Source organism: Erinaceus europaeus, chromosome 16 (genome assembly GCF_950295315.1).
Source record: "Erinaceus europaeus chromosome 16, mEriEur2.1, whole genome shotgun sequence".
Taxonomy (NCBI): domain Eukaryota; kingdom Metazoa; phylum Chordata; class Mammalia; order Eulipotyphla; family Erinaceidae; genus Erinaceus; species Erinaceus europaeus.
In genome coordinates, this window is record NC_080177.1 from 7,024,789 (window position 1) to 7,034,987 (window position 10,199).

General features: G+C 39.4%; 1 pseudogene; it reads left to right on the top strand.

Annotated features, from left to right (window-relative positions):
- Positions 1-359: 359 nt before the first annotated feature.
- LOC132533542 (U1 spliceosomal RNA) lies at positions 360-513 on the top strand (annotated as a pseudogene).
- Positions 514-10,199: the final 9,686 nt, after the last annotated feature.

The following is a 10,199-nucleotide window of genomic DNA, read 5'->3' on the forward strand; positions in this document are numbered from 1 at the left end:
CTACGGAAGAAGGGCAAACGCTAGAAGAAGAAGAAGAAGAAGAAGAAGAAGAAGAAGAAGAAGAAGAAGAAGAAGAAGAAGAAGAAGAAGAAGAAGAAGAAGAAGAAGAAGAAGAAGAAGAAGAAGAAGAAGAAGAAGAAGAAGAAGAATACTGGCATCAAGCCCCAGTGATTACCCTGGTGGCAACAAAAAAATAAAAAATAAAAATAATAAAATAATATAAAAAACAGATAGTATCACATTTGATTGACACTGACACACACACACACACACACACACACACACACACACACACACACACACCCAGAACTGACTTCCCTGTTGTCTACGAAAGATGTACTGCAAATACAAAGATGACTGTACTTACCTGGCAGGGGAGATACCATAATCACATAGGTGGTTTTCCCAGGGTGAGGCTTATCCATTGTACTCTGGATCTGCGATTTCCCCAAATGAGGGAGACTCGACTGCATAATTCCTGGTATTGGGGAACTGCGTTCTTGTTCTTCCCTGAAAAAAAGAATATATATATATATATATATATATATATTACACAGACTACAGAGAAATTAAGTTGACTACAGCAGAATTAAATCAGAAATCAGTAACAAGATATCTATAAAAGACATCATATATGTGGAAATAAAATAATACAGTTTTAAATAATGCATGGGTCAGAGACTCTATTGATTAAAAGGCTCAGTGTTGCAAAAAAAAAAATCATATATGGCTTAGAAGGGAAAGGTAGAAAAAACATAGTTTCACAAAATAAACTTCAAGGTAAGAAATGCCATTGGTGATAATAAAGAGTACTTTGCAAAAAAAAAAACTGTATGAGAAAACACATTAATTATTATACTGTGATAACAGGGCTTCAGAATATGTGAAGGGGGTGGACAGACTGACTCAGGACCACAGTTACTGTTGGAGATTTGGGGTTACTCCCACTGAATAACTGAAAGAAAAAACAGTATTGTAAGGAAATAACAGATCATAACAGCACCATCAGTCACCTTGACATAGTTGATAAATATACAATACTCTACTCAACAGCTACAGGATAGATTCTTTTCTTTGTTACTTTTCATTTATATTTCTTACATAGACATAGACACACACACACACACACACACACAGAGAGAGAGAGAGAGAGAGAGAGCCCACAGCACTAAAGCTTCCTTTAATGCACTGGGGGCCAAGCTTGAACTTGGGCTGTGCCCTTGGCAAAGCAGCTTACTACCCAAGGGAGCTATTTTACTGGTCCCACATGAATCTCTTCCAACAATGAATATTCATCAGTATAAACACTATGCTAATCACATCTAATACTTTAAAAGATGGACTCCACACACTATGTTCCTTGACTACAGAGGAATTAAATCAGAAATCAATGACAAGATATCTAGAAAAGACATCCCATGTGTGGAAATTAAGTAATACAGTTTTAAATAATGTATGTATCAGAGACTCTGATTATTGATTAGAAGGTTTAGTGTTTTAAAAATCACATTTACTTTGGTGTATTAGACCAAAGTAAAGGGCTAGGGTGGAAGGGTTTCAGGTCCTGGAATATGATGGGTTAGAGTGTTATGTGGAAAACTGAGAAATGTTACACATGTATGAACCATTGTTTTTATTGTTGACTGTAAACCATTAATCCCAATAAAACTTAATTACAAAAAAAAAGTTTTGTGTTGCCATATATATATATATATATATATATATATATATATATATATATATATGGTGTGTGTGTGTGTGTGTAACCAGCACTGCTCAGCTCTGGGAGGGCTGAGGCAGGGGACTGAACCTGGGACCTCAGAGCCTCAGTCACAAGAGTATTTTTTCCATAACCATTATGCTATCTCCCTACTCACTATCTTCCTTCTTTGCATAAGAATGGATTTAAATCATAATTCCACCAGACTTTTTTAAATAAAACTTTAGAAACCAATTTTAAATTTTATGTAGAAATGCAAAGAATCTATATTTACAGATGAAAAGAAAGAATACAGTTTAAGAACTTATACTTCCTAACATTGGGACTTCTATAAGGCAGTAGTAAGTAAATACTGTTATTTGATCGAGATAGAACTACATGTATATAGATAAATAGATATTTAAGAAGTGGGAAAACAGGGCCAGTGGTGGCACACCCAATTAAGTGTACATAATAGGAAGCACAAGGACCCATTCAAGGATCAAGGTTCGAGCCTTTGATACCCACCTTGGTACCCACCTGCTGGGAGGATGTTTCATGAGCGGTGAAGCAGGTCTGCAGGTGTCTCTTTCTCTTCCCCTCTCTATCTCCCCAAAGGGAAAAAAAAGGAACCATAAATGTCCTTCAGGAACAGTAGATTTCTAGTCCTAGCACTGAGCCCCAGGAATAACCCTGGTGGCAATAAACAAATAAATTAAGATAAAGTAGACTTCTGTTTGAGATGTCATGGATGAAACTAGAGGGCATTAAGTTCTGTTTATTATGTCAGAAGGAAAAAGACAAACACTGTATGATTTCACTCATCTGCACAAGACAGAGAGCAACAAAGCAAGAAAAATCGTGGTTACCAGAAGGGTGGGAAGCATAGGTCGACCAGACTGAAACCAGGATCCTGGTTGCCAACACAATGCTGATTCATGAGGATGTATTCTTAAAAACCTATATAAATAAATCAATAGATACCAATGTCACTTCAATAATAACAATAATAAAAAAAAAGACTGCCCACTTATTGATGGGAGTATAAAATGTTACAACCACCTTAAAAAAAAATGGCCTGACCGTTGTCTATAAAGCTAGGCATACTCAATCTTGTAACCTAGCAGTTTTACTCCTAGTATTTAACCAAACGAAATTAAAGCTTATGGTCACAGTGACTGGTTTTAAGAATGCTCACAGCATTCTCATTTATAATAGCTCTGGTACCTAGAGACAGAACAATGATACAATGACTGTGCTCTGCTTGCTCTGTGAAATACTTCACAGCACTGAGGTGTGTTCATCTATTTGTAACATGGAATACTATTTAGTAAGAAAATAGAGCAATTCAGGGACTGCTGCATGGATTATTGTTCAAAGCATTATGTGAATGAAAGTAGCCTTACCTGCAGGCACAAGAGAATTATAGAAATATCACAAATCTCATGTTGAGCCAAAGAGAAAAGAGAGAGAAGGATAGAAAGGGAGGAAGATGGAGAGGGGGAAAGGAAGAGATAGAACCCAAATGATTCCCTTCAATCAGGTCAAATGACTCGATTATATAAAACAGTCCAGGAAGTGTATGTTGTTTTGATTACTCTAAGGAACATGAAGTGCACTTTGCCAAGTGATGGAACCCCCCCCCCCTGCCTAGGCAGGGGTGTGGTTTACACAGATGTGCCCTATTGTGCAATCCCATCAGATTTTACACATTTGACTCTCTGTAAGTTTTAGATTAAACAAAAGCTGTCAGATGATATATCACTCAAATTAGTCACTTTTCTTTCCACTACCTCTGGGTCTCCCAGAGTCACAGTAATGAGAAAATACGTTGAGAATAAAGGAAGTCAGGTCTCTCATTGTTGGGGTAGGGGGCTACATTCAGAGGAAGGAAAGGTAGACATGGACACCCTATGCTTCTAGAGTGAATCAGAGATAGTAGTATGGGCTCATCATACTAAGGTAGATAGACAGAAAAATGAATGGGTGAGACAAGTATTGCTTAGCTAATACCTGTATTGTTGAGAATACATTAACCATAAGCAAAAGGAATTATAGGCTGTGTAGAGAATTAGCATAAGGCTAATATCATGACATAAACTTGTGAGGGATTGTGGGTATGGGAAGTTACTTAAATGAGCGCCTAATGAAAGAAAGTTCAGCCCCTTTCACATTTGGCCTTTCCTGTCTGATCTTCTCTCAGGAACTGCAGGTACCATAGCCAAGCACGGGTGAGTCAAGTTTAAGCACTTACGGCTCCTGCCACATTTCTAGCTGGCTTCTCCCCTCCCCCCATTTTCCCATCACTTTTTATGTTCCTAACAAACCTGCCATTTCATAAGTCCATCTGTATGTTTTCCATTTGTGACACACAGTAGCCGGCTCTGTTTGCTGAGAGCAGTGATACCCCTATCTTGACAGTGAGAATGTCAAGCTCAGAATTCACAGGTGGTTCTAAATCCTTATCCAGAACAACACTGACAGTTCAGTGGGATGTGGGCTGTACACTGCAGAAAAAGTGTCAAGGGTCAAGCCAGAACCAGAGTTCAGTACTCCTACTTAAGGCCTTATGGGTAATCCAGAATTGGAAATAGATGAGACAAAGACATCCAAGACTGGAGAACCACAGGAATTGAGCAGGGCATGGGAGAAGGGAAGAGAAAAAAAGGAATGCTTCTGAGAGAGTCTTACAAAGGTGGTTGCAATACTCACATAAATGAAGACACAGTTATAACTAATACACAGTTTTAGTGATGTCAGAGCTGCTTTGCAAAGAGCACAGCCCGGGTTCAAGTTTGGCCCCCAGTGCATTAAAGGAAGCTTTAGTGCTGTGGTCTCTCTCTCCCTCTCTCTCTCTCTCTCTCTCTCCCTCACTCCCTCTGTGTTTCTATCTAAAAAAAATATAAATGGAAAGCAAGAAAGAAAAGAACCTGTCCTGTAGCTATTGATTGGAGTATTGTATATTTATCAACTACATCAATGGATAATGGAACTATCTATTGCATTCTGGATGTGCTGGTCTGGTGGGCATCAGACAATGGGGGAGAGGAGGGTACAGACCAACCAGTGACTGACTGATCAGGGAGCAGAACTCTGGGCAAAGCAACAAGTCAGTGGAGAGAGAGGTAGGTTGCCTGAGTCCCTCCTTGGTAGTATTGGAATGAGATAGTGGCATCTTCACTGGACTTGCTGTTGGGGAATCAAGAATGGCAGAATTGTTTATCAACCCACACCAATGACTCTGGTAGGAGACTGTGGTGTAATGGGTAGAAGCTAGGAGACTGTCTTGGATGGAGCTCTGAGCTTACTATTAAATACCTTTGTGACTTAGAACAAGTGACTCAACCCTTTTTCCTTATTTTCCTCATCTGGGAAAAAAACCAGAATGTTTGGGTATAACAGTGTAAGCTTATCATAATAATGTTAGAAGACATGGAACACTTAGATCTGCCTCTCACAGTATTGAGCACGGATTTAATGTTAGCAATTACTGCTATCTCTCAAGGGAAAGATGCCTCAGAACAGTAAGTAAATTTAGGAGCAAAGAACAACATTGCTTTCGGCTTGCAAGGGAGCCCAAGAAGGCCAATGTAGGGCTCTCGTGAGCAAACAACTTGTGTTAAAGTCTAGGTGATCTCTAGACTTTGCCATTCCCTAGAGCTTAAATTTAGATCCTGATTCTTAACAGTGCCTGGCCTCTCTCCTCACTAGAAACAAAAGGAATGACCATTATGCTTAGGGATGTGTACAAAAACAAACAAACAAAAAAAAAGCGAGACCTTTGTGTACTTACTAGCTACAGTGAAGAAGGAACAGCGAGGGGCTGGGTGGTGACACACCTGATTGCATGGACACACGACAATGTGCAAGGACCCAGGTTTGAGCCTCCTGCTTCCTTCCTGCAGGGAGAAAGCTTTGCAAGTTGGTGAAGCAGTGTTGCAAGTGTCTCTCTGACTCTCTCCCTCTCTATCAACCCTTTCCCTCTCAACTTCTGGCAGTCTCCATCCAATAAATAAATAAAGGTAATAATAACAATAAATTTAAAATAAGGAACTCCTTAGGGTCACCTTTTTCTGTCTTCTTCTTCTTCTTCTTCTTATTATTATTATTATTTATTCCCTTTTTGTTTTCCTTGTTGTTTTATTGTTGTTGTTATTGATGTCGTCGTGGTAGGATAGGACAGAAAGAAATGGAGAGAGGAGGGGAAGACAGAGAGGGGGAGAGAAAGACAGACACCTGCAGACCTGCTTCACCACCTGTGAAGCGACTCCCCTGCAGGTGGGGAGCTGGGGGCTTGAACCGGGATCCTTACTCCGGTCCTTGCGCTTTGAGGATCACCTTTAAAGAAAAAACAAAAAAGAAAGAAAGAGAAGAACACAAAGAGCTAGTTTAGGTGTCAGCACACAAGGAACAGTGTCCCTGATGTATGTCTAAGGAAGACCCAGCCCTCTCCTTTTCCTGCTAATGGTGGGGGGGGGGGGGCAGGAGGAGGAGGGACTGTTGAAGATGTAAGGAGGAGAGAGATAGTCACTTCCATCCTGAGACTTGGCTATCCAGCCAAGTATGGTTAAGTTGCTTCCAGAACCCACAGCTCCTGGGTCTGAAGGCATTTCAGACAGTCCTGTTTGCTATGTTGAGGGATGCTTGGACAGTGGGGGCAGTTACCTTTTTCCTTTTGCCCTTGACCACACTTGGATGATAATCTGATGGCAGGTGCAGACAGAAATGATCAACACACTAAATAAAGCATTTATATTTACTACATGTCAATTCTATCTTTTAAATACATGTTTTTACTACCAACTGGATCTATTGACGGAATTGAAGAGGTATAAACATTGGTATTTTTCAGTGAAGGGTCACGCAGTGCTTCAACACCTCTTCTTTAATCTTCCACACTCATGCAATCTTCCTTTAAGCGTAGTTATGAAGCCCCCGTGGAGAAATAAATAGTGATATGACATGCGTTGGGCCCATATCCTAACTTGAAAGGATTGGAACACACAGGAGGACGTGCATGAGGACGTATCAAGAATTACATGTAACTAGTTGATATTTATACGTATGTGGAGACAAAGTTGTCTACTGAAATGTCATGTTTGCAGCAGGGAGACATTTCTGGTTTTGCTTTGTGTTCAACTCATGGGAGATTGGTTGGATTACGGAAAGGAGATTCCTGGCAAGTCTCACAGAGTGAAATGTCGCCACTCAATGTAGGACAGCAGACCGTTTAGTTTTCCTTGTGTGTTTTTCTTCCACCCTAAAATAGTATTTTATGCTTAGGTACAGGCAGTTTTCACAGAAACACAACATTTCAGGTCTGGAAACAACCTCTTTGCTCACCTGTCCAGTTGGGATGTATACTTCCCTTCCTAATATCTTTTTCTGTTTGTTTGTTTTTCTTAAAATATACACTTTCAATTTCCCTTGAATGTACACCTGACTGGTTAACCCCAATTTTTTTGTCTGAAAATCTTTTCATCTCATTTTCCAGTCCTCAGAAGTAATTTGGGGATATATTTCTAGATAGTGAACTCCCTCCAAATCTTGGAAATAGTTCACTGTGTTCAGATGTTTGTGTTTTTTGTAAGCATAAGATTCCAGTTATTGTTTCTTCAGCAGTGATATTTATTTTAAACTGTTTCTGGTGTTTTCATTTCTTTTTTAATTCTGTGATTTTATTTGTAAATGTAGATTCCTGGTTTTGAATTTTTGTGGTTCCTGAATATGAACATTTTGATGCTCATTAATTTTGAAAGTTTTCCCACAATTCTTCAAATATGGTCTTCTCCCACTTCTTCTAGTTTCTTCTTTGAGAACATAGTTAAATATTTTCTAGACTTTCTCTCTTAGTTTTCCATGTTTCTTTCAATTATCCTATCATATTTTCATCTTTTCCCCAAAACTGAGAGACATTGCTTCAACATGCTATGAGTAATTTCTCTGGAGCTATTTCCCAGTTGACTGGTTCACCCTTTAACTCTGTCTGTTTTGCTCTTCAAACCATTCATTCAATTTCTAAGAATTATATGATATATTTTTTAATTCCTACATGCCTACTGGCTATTATAAAGACAGATTAGTATTTTTGCATAAAGTAGTATTTGTTATTTAGATTTTAAGTTCCCTCTTTTATTTTTTACATCTTTCAAACATAGCAATTTGTATTCTTTTTCAGAGATTTCTTCTTTAACAATTAATTATTGTGCAAAGCACAAAGACCGGCTTAAGGATCCTGGTTTGAGCTTCCAGCTCCCCACCTGCAGGGTAGTCACTTCATAAGCAGTGAAGCAGGTTTGCAGGTGTCTATCTTTCTTTTCCCCTCTCTGTCTTCCCCTTCTCTCTCCATTTCTCTCTGTCCTATCCAACAACGACAACATCAATAATAACAACAATAATGACTACAACAATAAAACAACAAAGGCAACAAAAAGGAAATAAATAAAATAATTAATATTTTTTAAAAATAACTAATTAAAATTTAACTCATTCATGAGAGCACACATATCCTGTTTGTGATTTTTGTCTACTCTTAGTTGGTTTTGTTTGTTACTCAGAGTTTTATAATAATGTGTTCGCTCTCAAATCTTGCTTATTTACTATGTTCAGTTGTGATTCTCAGTTCTATAAAGTCTGTGTGGTAAGTGATCCTTTGTTGAAACAATGTGCTTTTGTTTCTTCCAAACACTTGTTTTATGATCAAATATTGTGACTTGATTTTTTTTTTGACTTGAGGCTTCCTAGATCATAGAGTTAGTATTGAAATGATTACCAAACCAGGGGCAGGACAGTAGTGCATCTGGTTAAGCACAGCCCCTGCTCCCGACCTTCACTGGGGAGGCTTCGGGAATGGTGAAGCAGGTCTGCGGGTGTCTGTCTTTCTCTTTCTCTCTTCCTCTCTATCTCCCTCTCCCCTCTCAATTTCTCTCTGTCCTAGCAAATGAAATAGAAAAAAAAAAATGCCACGAGGAGCAGTGGATTCACGGGACAGGCACCGAGACACGACCCCCACCCCACCCTCACCACACACATACATCATAAGTTTGAACCCAGGCCCTTGCCCCTGGTAAATACTGTGTGTGCTCTACTAGGTGTGCCACCACCCAGCCCCGGGAGGTATCTTTCAATGAAATATTTGATTTTCTCTATATAAATACGAATGGGGTTTAAACCTAACCTTTTTAAAAAAAGTATTGTGGGCTTTGGGCAGTAGCATAGCAGGTTAAGCTCACATGGTGCCAAGGACCGACAAGAGGATCCTGGTTTGAGCCCCCAACTTCCCACCTGCTGGGGGGTCGCTTCACTCTGCAGGTGTCTATCTTTCTCTCCCCCTCTCTGCCTCCTCTCCCCTCTCAGTTTCTCTCTCTGTCCTATCCAGTAACAATGACATCAACAACAGCAACAATAATAACCACAACAACAATAAAACAAGGGCAACAAAAGCTGGCAAAAATAGCCTCCAGGAGAAGTAGATTCGTGGTGCAGGCACTGAGCCCCAGCAATAACCCTGGAGGCAAAAAAAATTATTAGTGATTTAATATTGATTCACAAAATTACATGTCAACAGGGCTATCAATCCCCTCCATTCCCTCACCTTTAAGGCTGAAATGTTTATATGATGGTTCAAGTATGAATTCAGGGTTACCTTGATTTCTGCAATAGTCACACTCATGGAACCTGTAATGTAAGCCAAACGCTACACTCCCACTTACTTTTTTCTTACAGTATCAACTCTGTGTTACCATGGAAAAATTAATATAGCCCCAGGACCCCAAATTACCTTAAAGAATGAAGAAAATCTATTATAAGTGCATATTAATTGAAAAAAATCATGCCTTATAATAAAATATTATCTCTTAATAAAATATTAAGCAAAAAAAATGGAACATTGTAAATTAAATTGTAAATGAGATATAGAAGAGAGAAGGCTCATTTCATTAATCAAGCACTCCAGGCTTTAAAAAAACGATTTTATTATGCCCAACCACCCCATCACATTCAGACAGCTGGATCAAGCATATCTCCTCTACTCTGGGTTTTGTTTTCTCTGAATTTTGGGATTCACACTTTTCCCAGGTGTGGAAGGGACAGATGAAAGTGGAATAGAATAAAAAGCTTGTTGCGCTCTCTTCCTTACTTTTTTTTTTTTTTTTTTTTGCCACCAGGGTTATTGCTGGGGCTCGATGCCTGCACTACAAATCCACTGCTCTTGGAAGCTATTTTTTCCCCTTTTGTTGCCCTTGTTCTTTTTTTATTGTTGTAGTTGTTATTGATGTTGTTGTTGCTGGATAGGACAGAGAGAAATCGAGAGAGGAAGAGAAGACAGAGAGGGGGAGAGAAAGACAGACACCTGCAGACCTGCTTCACCGCCTGTGGTGGGGAGCCGGGGGATCGAACCGGGATCCTTATGCCGGTCCTCCTTGTGCTTCGCTCCACGTGAGTTTAACCCACTGGGCTACTGCCCAACCCCCTGAACAAGATTTCTTTAACCAACCTTGTT